This window comes from Rhincodon typus, chromosome 8 (assembly GCF_021869965.1).
Source record: "Rhincodon typus isolate 14 chromosome 8, sRhiTyp1.1, whole genome shotgun sequence".
In the NCBI taxonomy this organism is placed as follows: Eukaryota; Metazoa; Chordata; class Chondrichthyes; order Orectolobiformes; family Rhincodontidae; genus Rhincodon; species Rhincodon typus.
In genome coordinates, this window is record NC_063339.1 from 1,774,464 (window position 1) to 1,788,347 (window position 13,884).

The following is a 13,884-nucleotide window of genomic DNA, read 5'->3' on the forward strand; positions in this document are numbered from 1 at the left end:
CCTCCAGCATCTGCAGTTCCTACTGTCTGAGAAAAATCATTCTGTTTGGATGGAATGCATCCTCAGTTATTGAAGGACGTTAAAGGTGGAAACTGCCGATGACATAACTATAAACTTTATGGTCATTGGATTGAACAGTGGAGGATTATCAGATCAGCTACGATCTGATTGAATAGCTGAGCAGACTCAATGGCTGAATAGCCTACTTTTGCTCCTATGTCTTATGGGCTAATGTCCTTATGGTGGTCTTGTGGTGAAAGGTATTGCTTTGTTCAAACTTTGTAACAAGAGGCGATGGTGTGGCAGGATCAAGCTGAATGGAATTTTCTACGGCATCCTTTCTGGACCCATCATCACCACCCTTGGTGTAGGTAGAAACTCAGCAAATAGCGACACTTAATTTGAAAAAAGCAGATGATGCTTGACAGATTGGATTGAATTTTTTAATGAAGAAACAGGGAAGTTTGATTGAAGGGGTATTTTTTATTTGTTCTTTCTTGGGATGTTAGTGTTGCTAGTTAAACAATATTTCTTACTCATTTCTAATTGACCTCGAGAAGGTGGCAGTGAGTTGCTTTCTTGAAACTGCTGCATTCCTTGGGGCGTTATGACACTTACTGTTAGGAAGGGAGTTCCAGGATTTTGACCCAGTGAGAATGAAAGAACAGCAATCTAGTAAAAATGTCTGTCATAGGAAAATGTTAGAAGTAATCATTGAAGACAAGGCACTTTGGATGAGATTGAGTTAATCAGGCAGTGCCAATATGATTTTGTCAAAAGGAAATATGTTTTACTCATTTATTGGAGTTCTTTGAAGAAGTAACTTGTGTGTTGTAGATAAAGGGGGACTGGTGGATGTATTGTATTTCGAGGAGGCATTTGATAAGGTGCCGCATGAAAGGTTATTACAGAAAATAAAAGTATTGGGGGTAACATGGATAGGAGATTGGCTTGCTAACAGGAAGCAGAGAGTAGGAATAACAAGGTGTTTTTCAGGCTGGTAAGATGTCACAAGTGGTGTACCACAAGGGTCAGTGCTGGGACCACAACTCTTTACAAGTTTTAAAAGTTGTATGATGAAGGTATTGAAGGTGTGGTAGTTGAATTTGTTGATGACACAAAGATAGGTAAGAAAGTGAGTTGTGAAGAGGACAAAGGCATATAGATTAGTTACATAAGCAGGCAAATGTCTGGCAAGTGGAGTACAATGTGGAAAATTGTGAAATTGTCCATTTTAGCAGAAAGAATAAAAAGAAGCATATTATCTAAATGGTGAGTGTTTGCAGAGCTCTGAGAAGCAGTGAGATCTGAGAAGCAGTGAGATCTGAGAAGGAGTGAGATCTGAGAAATTCTGTGCTGAATCACAGAGAGTTAGTATGCAGGTACTGCAAGTAATCAGGAAAACTTAATGGAATGTTATAGTTTATAGTGAGGGAAATTGAATGCAAGAGTAGGGAGGTTATCCTTCAGTTATGCAGGGCACTGGTGAGGCCATAGCTGGAGTACAGTGTACAGCACTTACAGGGGGGTGTTAATGCTTTGTTCTTTTAGATGGTTGAGTGGTGGGTCAGAGGAATATTGGTGAATTGCGACAGTACATCTTTTAGCTAGATCCTCTCACTGTGCGTCAGTGGTGGAACTAGTGAATATTGTTTGACAGAGAGCACAATTATGTGGGCTTCATCTGGAGTTCCTGTTGTCTGTTTAGAATTTAAGAAGGCTTTTGACACAGTGCCATATAAAAAGCCGGTAAACAAAATTCAGGCCCATGAACTGAGAGGGTTAGGTTAAATAAAATGCTTAAGGACAGCAAACAGTGAATCTCTTTTTACTCACTTGTAAGATGTGGACATTGCTGGCTCTGTCACCAGTTATTGCCCATTCCTAGTTGCGCTTGAGAAGGTGGTGATGACTGCCTCCTTGACCCGCTGCAGCCCATGTGCTGTCAGTAGATCCACAATGGGAGGGAATGGCTGTAAGTCACATGTGGTGAACATGTGGAACTCTGTACTACAGAAGGGGTATGGGGAGAAAGTGGGTAGATAGCATTGAGATAGATGATCAGCTATGAATATTGAATGGTGGAACAACTGCTATTCCAATTTTCTGTTTCAGTGATTGTTTTCAGACAGAGAGAAAGTAGACTGTGATGTTCCTCCAGAATCAGTGCGAGAATCCTAGCTTTATATGACATGGGTATTGGAATAGTGTAAAACAACAAGCATGTTCATTTCTCTCACTATGCTGTAAACTTCTTCCATAGAACAAGAAGGGGAATATGACAATGGCCTGATGCTGGACAACTTTATTACTTTCTTCATTGCAGGTCAGTTCAAATACTCACTCCCCTTCTCCATTGTCATAGTCCCTGTTCCCTGACTGCAGACTGGGTCATGGGGCTCAAGGATAGCAAACAAATGTGGTCTGTTCTGACAAAAGATAGCATCCCACTTTGGGTTAACTCCCAACAAAATACAAACAGTTGTAATTCACCAGTGATGCAACAAGAGGAACAGAAAGAGGCCTTTCTGACCATAATGCCTCTGCCAGCTATCCAATTAGTCCCTCTGATCACCAAGACACTACAACACATTTCTTTTCAAATATTTACCTATTTTCATTTTCAAAGTTTTGACTGAATTTCCTTCTATGATCCTTTTATACATAAGGTCATAATAACTTTCTGCATGAAAAAAAATCTCAGAGAATTATACAATCAAATAGTATAAGGTAGGGGTGGAGGTTAGATAGACCTTAGGTTTGGGATAAAAGTTCAACACAACATCGTGGGCCAAAGGGCCTGTACTGTGCTGTACTGTTCTATGTTCTATACAGAAGAGGCCCTTTGGCCCATTAAGCATGTACTACCAAAAATACACTCCTACCTACACTCGCCCTGCTTTCCCACACTGGGTGCATGTCCTTGAATGTTATGACACTTCAAATGTTCATCCGAGTATTTTTTAAAATTGTGAGATTTCTGCCTCAAATCCCCTCCCAGGCAGCACACTCCAGATTTCCACTACTCTCTGTGTGAAACGGTTTTTCCTCAAATTCCCTCTAAACCTCCTGCCTTCCACTTTAAAATGATGTCCCTTTGTTATTTACCCTTTACCTAAGGGGGACAGCTGCTTTCTATCCACCCTGTCTACGCCCCTCATAGTCTTAAACACCTGTATCAGGTAACCCCCCTCAACCTTCTTTTGCGCCAAAGAAAACACCTGAGCTGATCCAGCTTCTCTTCATAGCTGAAATGCTCCATCCCAGACAATATCCCAGTGAATATCCTCTGCAGTGTCTCCAGTGTAATCACTTCCTTCCTACAGAATTGTGACCACAACTGCATACAGTACTCCAGCTGTGGCCTAATCATAGTCCTGTACAGCTCCAACATGACCTCCCCGCTCTAATAGTCTGTGCCCCAACTGGTAAAGGTTAGTATCCCATATGCCTGCATAACTACCCTATTCATTTGTCCTGTCACCTTCAGGGATCTGTGGACAAGCACCCCAAGACCCCTCTGCTCCTCTGTGTTTCCTAGTGTCCTCCTATTCATTGAGTACTATCTTGTCTTGCTCCTTCTTCCAAAGTACATCACCTCACACTATATAGGGTTAACCTCCATCTTTCACTGATCTGCCCATCTGACCAATCTATTTATATCCTCCTATAAACTAATACCTACTTCCTCACTGTCAACCTCCTGGCCAATCTTTGTGGCATTCACAAACTTACTTAACATCCCTGCCCTCTGAACATTCTCAGCTCCATCATTTATGAATTACACAAACCATAAGGGACCCAGCACTGATCCCTGTGGTACACCACTGCACACCGGGCTCCAGTCACATAAATAGCCTTCTGCCACCACCCTCTGTCTTCAATTTGGATCCAAATTGCCAAGTTACCTTCTTTACCAGTTTCCCATGTGGGACCTTCTCAAAAACCTTGCTGAAAACCAAATGAACTACTCCTTGTTATATTTCAGGCTGAGGTAGGAAGATTCTTGATCAGTAAGGGAATCAAGGGTTACAGGGAAAATGCAGGAAAGTAGATGTGAGGAATGTCAGATAAGCCATGCTCCTATTGAATGGCAGAGCAGACTCAAGAGGCCGAATAGCTTACTACTGTTTTTCTTTCTTATGGTCTTACATTAACTGCTCTACCCTCATCCAAACACTTGATTGCTTCCTGAAAAATTCCACGAGATTGATTAGGCATGACCTCCCTCTGACAAAGCCATGCTGACTCTGCCTGACCAAACCTTGCTTATCTGAACGGAGATTAATTTTCTCCTTCACTATTTTCTCCAATTGTTTCCCTACCACTGATGTGAGACTCACTGGTCTACAATTCCCTGGTCTATCTCCACCACCCTTCTTATATGGTGGAACCATATTAACAGTCTTCTGGTACCTCTCCTGTGGCCAGTGACAATTTAAATATTTGGGTTAGGGCCCCTGTAATTTCCTCATTTGTCTCCCACAACAGCCTGGGATACAACTCATCCAGACTTGTGGATTTTTCCACTTTTAAAACCATCAAAACCTCCAATACCTCCTTGCTTCTTATATCAGAGCAGCACAGTGGCTCAGTGTTTAGCACTGCTGCCTCACAGCACCAGGGACCTGGGTGCAATTCCACCCTCGGGCAACTGTCTGTGTGGAGTTTGCACATTCTCCCCGTGTCTGCGTGGGTTTCCTCCAGGTTCTCCGGTTTCCTCCCACAGTCCAAAGGATGTGCCGGTTAGGGTGGATTGGCCGTGGGAAATTGCCCATAGTGCCCAGGGATGTGCAGGTTAGGTGGATTAGCCATAGGAAATGCCAGGTTATAGGGATTGGGTGGGGTGGGCTGGGTCTATGTGGGATGCTTTTCAGAGGGTTGGGCCAAATAGCCTTTTTTCCACACTGTATGGATTCTATGATCAATCTGTTTAAGAACTACACAATTCAAATTCTGTACTTGGAGCCTCCTTCTCCCAAGCAGAGATGGATGTGAAGTACATATTTAACATTCTATCAATACCGTCCGGCCTCACACACCATTCGATCCTTAACTTTCCTACTCTTTCCTTGGTCATTTTCGTCCTCTTGATATACTTGTACAATATCTTGGTATTCTCCCTAATCTTGCCTGCCAGCATTTTCTCATCCTCCCTCATTGGTCTCCTAATTGTTTTGTTGAGATCCCCCCATGCACTTCCTATACCCTGGGGCCTCTGTGGTTTTATTCCCTTTGTACTTGTTATATGTCTCTCTTTCCCTTTTCATTTAGTGCTCAATATTCCTAGACATCCAGGATTCTCTGGGACAAAAACAGAAATTGCTGGAAAAGTTCAGCAGGTCTTGCAGTATCTGTAGAGTGAAATCAGAGTTGACATTTCAGGTCGAGTGACCCTTCATCAGAACCCCTGGGTTCTCTGGGCTTGTAGCTCTAACATTTCAACCTAAATGGAACAGGTTGGATATGTAGTCCCCCTGGTACCTCTTTGAAAGCCTTCCACTGTTTGGCTGTAAATCTCTCCTTCAGATAAGAAAATCGAATGTATGGACTGGGAGGCGAAACAGACCATTCAGCGTCTTGAGCCAGCTTCATCATTCAATAAGATCAGGGCTGACTGTAACCTCAGCTCCACTTTCCTGCCTGCCTCCATAACTCTCGTTTCCCTTGTAGATCAAAAATCCATCTAATTCAGCCTTGAAGCTATTCAATGACCCAGTCTCTGCTTCTGCTAACAGAAATTTTCTGTTTACAAAATTCCAAGCATTAACAGCTCTCTGGCTCCAAACTGCCAAATTGATTCTTTGCAAATTATTTAAGTCTTGTTTTTGACCCTCTTGCAAATGGAGATAGTGTTTCCCTGTTGACTCAATCAAAACCTTTTCTGATTTTGAAAACTTTTAGTAAATCTCATTTTAGCCTTCATTGCTCTAAGGAAAGTAATCACAGCTTTTCCAGTCTCTTTAGTTTACTGAAGTCCCTCATTCTTGGTAAAATTTTAATGGATCTCTTCTGCACCTGTGCAAAACCTTCCTGTATCTGGTGCCCGGAACAGTATTCCAGTTGACGAGTATTTTGTTCCACACATGTCAAGAGACCACAGCCAACCTGATTGCTTTCATTATCGTGGAGTTGACCTGGCAACCTGAAATAACAACAAAGTAAGGAAAGTGGGTGTGTGATTTGGGGAATTGGGGCAGAGACTGGGGCGAAAGGTACTGAAGGTCAAGAGAGTATGTCTGGAAATTTGGTTCACAGTCAGAATTCAATGGGTACATCTTTTTCAAGGTCAATTTGAAAGTAAAGATCATTGTAAGGTTCAGGATGATGATGAAGAATGACAATGGACAGCCCACAGTAAGAAAAATCAATTGGCGGAGAGCTGATATCACTGGGCTAAGAACGGAGCTGGGTGGGATAGACTGGAATGAAAGGGGAGCAGGAGAAACTGAAGTTGAACAATGGTCGACCTTCATAAGAACATGAGGAGTAGACCATTCAGCCCCTCGAACCAGCTCTGCTATTTGATACAATCATGGCTGATCTCATCTTGGTCTCAACTCCAACTTTCTTGCCTATTCTCTATAACCCTTGGCTAATAAAAAATCAGTTTATCTCCTCCTTAAATTAACTCAACGTCCCAACATTCACCACACACTGGGGTGGTGAATTCCACAGATTGATGAACCTTTAAGAGAAAGGGTAATTCTATTTTAAATCTTCTACCTCTTCTCCGAAAACAATGACCTCTTGTTTTAGATTGCGCATGAGGAAACATCCTCTCTGTGCCCCCCCATTCTGAAAATCCCCTTTAGCGTCTTACACACCTCATGATTGTATCAAATTGCAGAGCAGGCTCGAGGAGCTGAATGGTCTACTCATCCTTCTGTTCTTATGTTTCCATTGTTCAATTTCAGTTTCTCCTGCTCCCCTTTCATTCCAGTCTATCCCACCAGCTCCGTTCTTACCCCAGTGATATCAGCTCTCCGCCAATTGATTTTTCTTACTGTAGATTTGCCCATTGCCATTCTCCGTCATCATCCTGAACTTTACAATGATCACTGTCTCCTAAATGTTCCCCACCTTATTCAGGAAAGGGATTTCAAGTGACTGACTGATAACTACCACTATCAGGCTCTTTTAACTTACACAAAGCCTCTTAAATTGAAGTCAGATTCTGACCTTTACTTAGATCTCCTCTCATTCTTCTCAGCTCCAGAGAATATAGGCTTAAACTGCTCAAACTCTTCCTAAGATAAATCCCCCTCATCTCTGGAATCAATCACATGGACATCCTCTGAACTACCTCTAATACGACTACATGCTTCCTCTAGTAAGGGGACCAAAATTGTACACAATACTCCAGGTGCAGTCTCACTAATACTGTAGTAGTAACAATTTCCTACTTTTAGCTTCATTTCTATAGCAATAAATCCCAAAATTCCATTTGCCTTCCTTATTACTTACTGGACCCCCATACTAACTTTCTGCGATTCATGGATGATGACACCCAGATCTCTCTGCACTGAAGCACTCTGAAACTTCTCTCTTTTTAGAAAATAAGTTGCCTTTCTATTCCTCCGACCTCACACTTATCCATGTTAAACCTCATCTGCCAAAGTTTGATCCATTCACCTAACCTGTCGATATCTATTTGTAAATTTCTTATTTCTTTTTTGGAACTTACTTTCCACCTATTTTAGTGTCAAAATTGGCTATAGTACTTTCTATTCCTGCATCCAAGCCACTAATATAGATTGTAAATAGTTGGTGCCCAGGACTGAATTCTGTGGCATCCCATTAGTTGGCCAACCAGAGAAAAGACCCATTTATCCCAACTCTCTGCATTCTGTTGGTTAACCAATCCTCTAGTCAAACTAATAAATTACCCCAACCCCATGTGATCTTGTGGGGTGGCACAGTGGCTCAACGGTAAGCGCTACTGTCTCAAAGCACCAGAGACCTGGTTCAATTCCAGCCGCAAGTGACTGTCTGTGTGGAGTTTGGACGTTCTCCCCATGTCTGTGTAGGTCTACTTTGGGTGACCTGGTTTCCTCCCACCATTAGGTGTGCAGGTTAGGAGGATTAGCCATGCTAAATGGCCCATATTGTCTAGGATGTGCAGGCTAGGTGGATTGACCATAGGAAATAAGGGGTTACAGGGATAGGATGGGGGGTGTGGGTCGCTCTTCGGAGGGTCAGTATGGACCCGATGGACCAAATGGCCTGCTTCCACTATGTAGGGATTCTATGTGTATTAACCTTTTGTGCGGCTCCATATCAAATGTCTTCTGGAAGTCCAGATATGTAACATCTACATTATCCCCAGGATGCATATAGCTGTTACATTTTCAAATAACTCTAGCAAATTAGTCAAACATGATTTACTCTTCATAAGCCCATGCTGATTCTAATGGATTGTATTTTGATTTTCCGAATGTCCTGCTATTACTTCTTTAATGAAGGATTCTAACAATTTCCCAATGACAAATGTTGAACTAACTAAAGTAAAATATCCTACGTTCTGCCTCCTTCACTTTTTGAATAGGGTGTTATCTTAGCAGTTTTCCAATCTGCTCATTCTTTTCTTACATGCAAGGCATTTTGGAATATTATAACCAATGGATCCACTATCTCTGCTGTCATTTCCTTTAGGACACCAAGATGTGGGCCATCAGGCCTTGGGGACTTGTCTGCCTTTCATCCCAGTTGTGTACTCAGTGCCTTTTGCCTAGTGATGATGACTGTTCCAAGCTCTTCCCTTTCTATAATCTCTGTATTACCTGTTACTATTGGGATGTTACTAGTGTTGTCCATCTCAAAAACTGAAGCAAGATATTGATTTAGTGACTGTGCCATTTCTGTTCCCCACTATTAACTCACAGTCTCACAACCTCTAAGGGACCAACATTCACTTTAGCTATTCTTTTCTCTCTTATGTACTTTTGGAAGCTTTTGATATCTTTTTCTATACTTTGCACTAATTTTCTTTCATAATTTACCTTTGCTCTTTTTATGACTGTTTTAGTAATCCTTTGTTGATCTTTAAAAGTTTCCCAATCTTTCAACTTTGCAATATGGTATCCCTTAGTTTTTATCTTTATATCTTTCAAAGAGAAACTGGTATGGGTACAGTCAAGGTATATTCCCGCAAACGGAAAAGGGAAGGTAAACAATCTACAGCTCTCTGGCTGACAAAGGAGATAGAAATTAAAATTAGGAATAATTGGGCTTATGACAGATGTCAGGTAGGAAATACGTTTGAGAACCAAAAGGAATACATAAGGTTCAGACAAGACGTGAAGTAGCAAATTAGAGAAACCAGGAGAAATTATAAGCAAAGTCTGGCAGCCAACATAAAGGTGAATCCCAAAGTCTTCTCTGAGCATATAACGAGTAAAAGAGATATAGAGATAAGGAGATATAGAGTTGACTATAGATGAAACAGGAGATTTACATATGGAGGCAGAGGCAAGGCTGAGGTATTAAATTAAAACTTTTCATCTGTCCCTACAAAACAGGTAGGTGCTACCCAGATCATGGTGACCAAGGCGGAAACTCTCTTGGTATTGGAGTTTCCCAAAGGTCGGATTGGGACTTTGCTTTTTGAGGAGACAATTTCAAAGTTAATGGTTACAAAATGTGGAAGCATTGTAAACAATTTAGGACTTCAAAAGGACACAGCAAGTTGGTGGCGTAGTTGGATAAATGGCAAATGAGATCCAATGCAGAGAAATGCGAGGTGATGCAATTTAGTCAGAAGAACATTGGTAAACAACATAAAATAGAGGGTACAATTCTAAAGGGGGTACAGGAGCAGAGGGAGCTGGGTGTATATGTGCACAGATCATTGGAGGTGGCAGGACAGGGGGGCAGAGCAGTTAAAAAAGTACACCGTATCCTCAGCTTTATTAACAGGAGTATACAGAAGAAGAGGAAGGAGGTGATGGTGAACTTGTACAAGACACTTGTCAGACCTCAGCTAAAATATTGTGCACAATTGTGGGCACCACATTATTGAAAGGATGTGAACATATTGGAGATTGTGCAGAAGAGGTTTACGAGAATGATTCTAAAAGTGAAAACCTTCATAGTTGGAGAAGTTGGGACTGTTTTCCCTGCAGAGGAGAAAGCTAAGAGGAAATTTATCAGAATTTTCAAAATTATAACCTGTCTGGTTAGAATGGATAAGGGAAACTGGTTCCACTTGTAAAAGGATCCAGAAAGAGAGGGCACAGATTGAAAGTGATTTGCAAAAGAAGCAAAAATAGTGTGAGAAATAATTCTTTCCACACAATGATGGTTTGGGTCTGGAATGTGCTGTATGAAACGTGGAGGCAATCTCAATTGAAGCGCTCAAGGGAGCATTGCATGATTATTTAATTAGAAACAATGTACAAGGATATGGGGGAATGGCAAGAAACTGGCAATCATTAGGATGCTGATTTGGAGAGCTCGTGCAGAGATGATGGGCCAAATGACTCCTTTTTGTGATTATGTGAGCTGACTGTCCCAGGCTTGCTCCACCCTGACACCTCCAAGTATAAGGCAGTGAGTCTAAGTCCCTGCCAGAGACTTGAACCCATAACCTAGGCTGACACTCTAGAACAGTCATGTCAGAAATAGTGTCTTTGCATGAAAGGTTAAACTGAGCCTTATCTATCCTGGGACAGGGACAGCACAGGGTTACAAACAGAGTAAAGCTTCTCTATACTGTCCCTATCAAATACTCCCAGGACAGGGACAGCACGGGATTAAATACAGAGTAAAGCTCTCTCTACACTGTCCCCCATCAAACACTCCCAGGACAGGGACAGCATGGGGTTAGATACAGAATGAAACACCAAGCACACCAGCCATGAAACATTTTCAAGATGTCTCCTAATGCATAACATTAATACCTAAGTCCTATGACATACGATGACTGGCTTAGAACTATACCCCCATCAGGAATGGATTGTGATTGAAAACATCATTTCAGTTCCATCCAGTGACCATCAGGAGAGAAATTCCAACCTCAGTGTTGGCTGAATTGACTGACGAGCCCAGAATGGGCTTGACAACATTCCATCCAGTCGAGTTCCCAGGACATTATTGTTATAATGGAGTGACTGTGGTCATTATCCCTATCTCACAGGTGATAAAGGAGACTCTAAGGCTGTACCCCCCAGGACCAGGGACAAGTCGCTGGTTATCAGAGGAAATGGTCATTGAAGGAATAAAGATCCCTGGGGGCGGTTTCTGTGATCGTAAGTTTTTGAGTTATATATTGTATGGAATAGCATTAATCACTGATTATGTTTTGTCGATTAAATATGAGAATCGTAGAATCATAGAACAGATGTAACTCAAAAAGGGACCATTTGCCTTATCAGTGAGAGTGATTCACCAAGTCCACTCCCCATGCCTACAATATTTTTCTCTTCAGATAATTATCCAGTTCCCTTTAGAAAGCATCAGACTGCCTCCCCACAGTCTCAGTGCATTCTAAATCCTAACCACTTCACGTGTAAAATGTTTTTCCTTCTGTCATCTTTGAATCTTTTGTCAAACACCTCAACTGTTTTCAATCCACCCACCAATGGAACCAATTTCTCTTGAACAACTTTGCCCTGAGGACTTTAAATATATTGATCAGATCTCCTTTCAATCTTCTCTTCTCCAAGGAGAACATCCCAGTGTCTCCACGTAACTGATGCCCCTTACCGCCCCACCTTTTCTGCATCCTCTCAGCCTTTACATCCTTCTATAAGTGCTGTGTCCAAAATTGGATCCAAAGCTGCATTTGAGGGACTTGTTTTTTTATGCAGTTTCATCTGAGCTCCTTGCTTTTGTACTTCATACTTTACTGATAAAGCCATAACATCACATATGTGCCATCTGAAACATATTCTCAACCTGCCCAGCTGTCTCAATATTTTATGCACATCCTCACCCATGTCCTGACCTGTTCCTGTAGCCCTTACAACCTCAGTAACTTACTTCCTTTATATGGGAGGAGAGTGTACAGGGGTCTATGGAGGGAGATTAAATGGGTGGGTAGAGTCAGTGATGAGGGAGAGTGTATACAGGGCTGCGGGAGGGGGATTAAATGGGTGGGTAGAGTCAGTGATGGGGGAGAGTGTATACGGGGCTGCGGAGAAGAAACTTTTCTTGAACCTGTTGGTCCATGTGTTTGAGCTTTTGTGTCTTCTGCCTGACAGAAGAGGTTGGAAGAGATAATAACTGGGGTGAAAGGGGTCTTTGATAATGTTGGCTGCCTTTCCAGAGCAGTGAGAGATATAGATGGGGTCATTGGATGAAGGGCTGGTTTGCATAATGGTCTGGCCTGTGTTCACGCTCTCTGTAGTTTCTTATGGTCCTGGGCAGAGCAGTTGCCATACCAAGCCATGATGCATCCAGATAGAAAAGTTGGTAAGAAACGGGGAAAGACTACAGAAAACTACGGAACAGAGGAATTTGGGAGAACTAGAGCATAAATCACAAAAACTAATGTCAAAGTTCAGCAAATAACAGGGAAGGAAAATATAAATGTTGGCTTTTAAAATATAAATGTTGGCTTTTATTTCAAAGGGAATGGAATATAAAAACCAGGAAATTTTGCTAAATCTGCATAACGCACTGGTCAGACCACAGCTGTGGATAGTTTTGTTCCCCTTATCTAAGGAAAGATATACTGGCTTTGAAAGCAGCCCAGAGAAGGTTCAGTAGACTGATCCTGCATAAGGAGGGATATCCTTCTGAGGAGAAGTTGAGTGGGGGGTTGTGGTCATTATAGTTTAGGAAAATGAGAGGAGACCTTTTTGGAATATTCAAGATTTTTAGGCCGGATTGACAAGGTAGATGAGGAGAAGTTGTTTACCCTTGTGGAAAAGTCTAGGACCAGAGGGCATCACCTCATAATCATGACTGTTTCTGAACCCAGAGCTGCATTTGGTGAGATGGAATATGCTCCGTCTTTATCACTGGTGTGTCTGGTGAGAAGCTATTCAGTACAACTATTACTCACCTCTAGAATGTCTCTCTGATTAGGTTTAACTTGGAACCACTGTCTTGCACTCTCTAGCTCCAGGATTAACTGAGTTAAATTAGTTTCAAACAGCAGTTTTTTTCATTCACTTACTAACAGAAGTTTGTTACTTTCAGTTTAACACCTACGTTATGGGCCGAACAGCCAAACTTTTTGATGACCCTCTGACCTTTGACCCTGAGCGATTCAATCTGAATGCTCCAAAGTAAGTGTTTCTCTGTTTCCTACATCACAATAACAGCTACACCTGAAAAATACTTCATTCAACATGAAGCCCTGATAAAAGGAAGTGACAATAGATATCCAAGTCTTTCTTTCCCCAAAGCAAGTTGTGACATTGAATTCTGTAAATCCGTCAGAAACAAAAACAGAAATTGCTGGAAAAGCTCAGCAGGTCTGGCAGCATCTGTGGAGAGAGAGCAGAGTTATCGTTTAGGGTCAAGTGACCTTCCTCAGAACTCCACAGATGCTGCCAGACCTGCTGAGCTTTTCCAGCAACTTCTGTTTTTGTAAATGATTTACAATGTCCACAGTTTTTTTGGTTTTAATTCTGTAAATCTGTTGTTTTGTGTAAAAGCCATTGATGAGACTCAATGTCCAATAGTTATAATGCAACTAACACATGGATTCTGATTGGTTCCAGAGCCTACTACTGCTATTTCCCATTCGCTTTAGGGCCTCGTTCCTGCCTTGGCCAGGTGTTTGCACAGATAATGTAAACTATGTGCTAAGCATCAACAGCGCTATCAAGCAGCACCTGCTCAGCAATAACCTGCTCAGTGACGCCCAGTTTGGGTTCCATCAGGCCCACTCAGCTCCTGACCTCATTACAGCCTCGGTTCAAACATGGACAA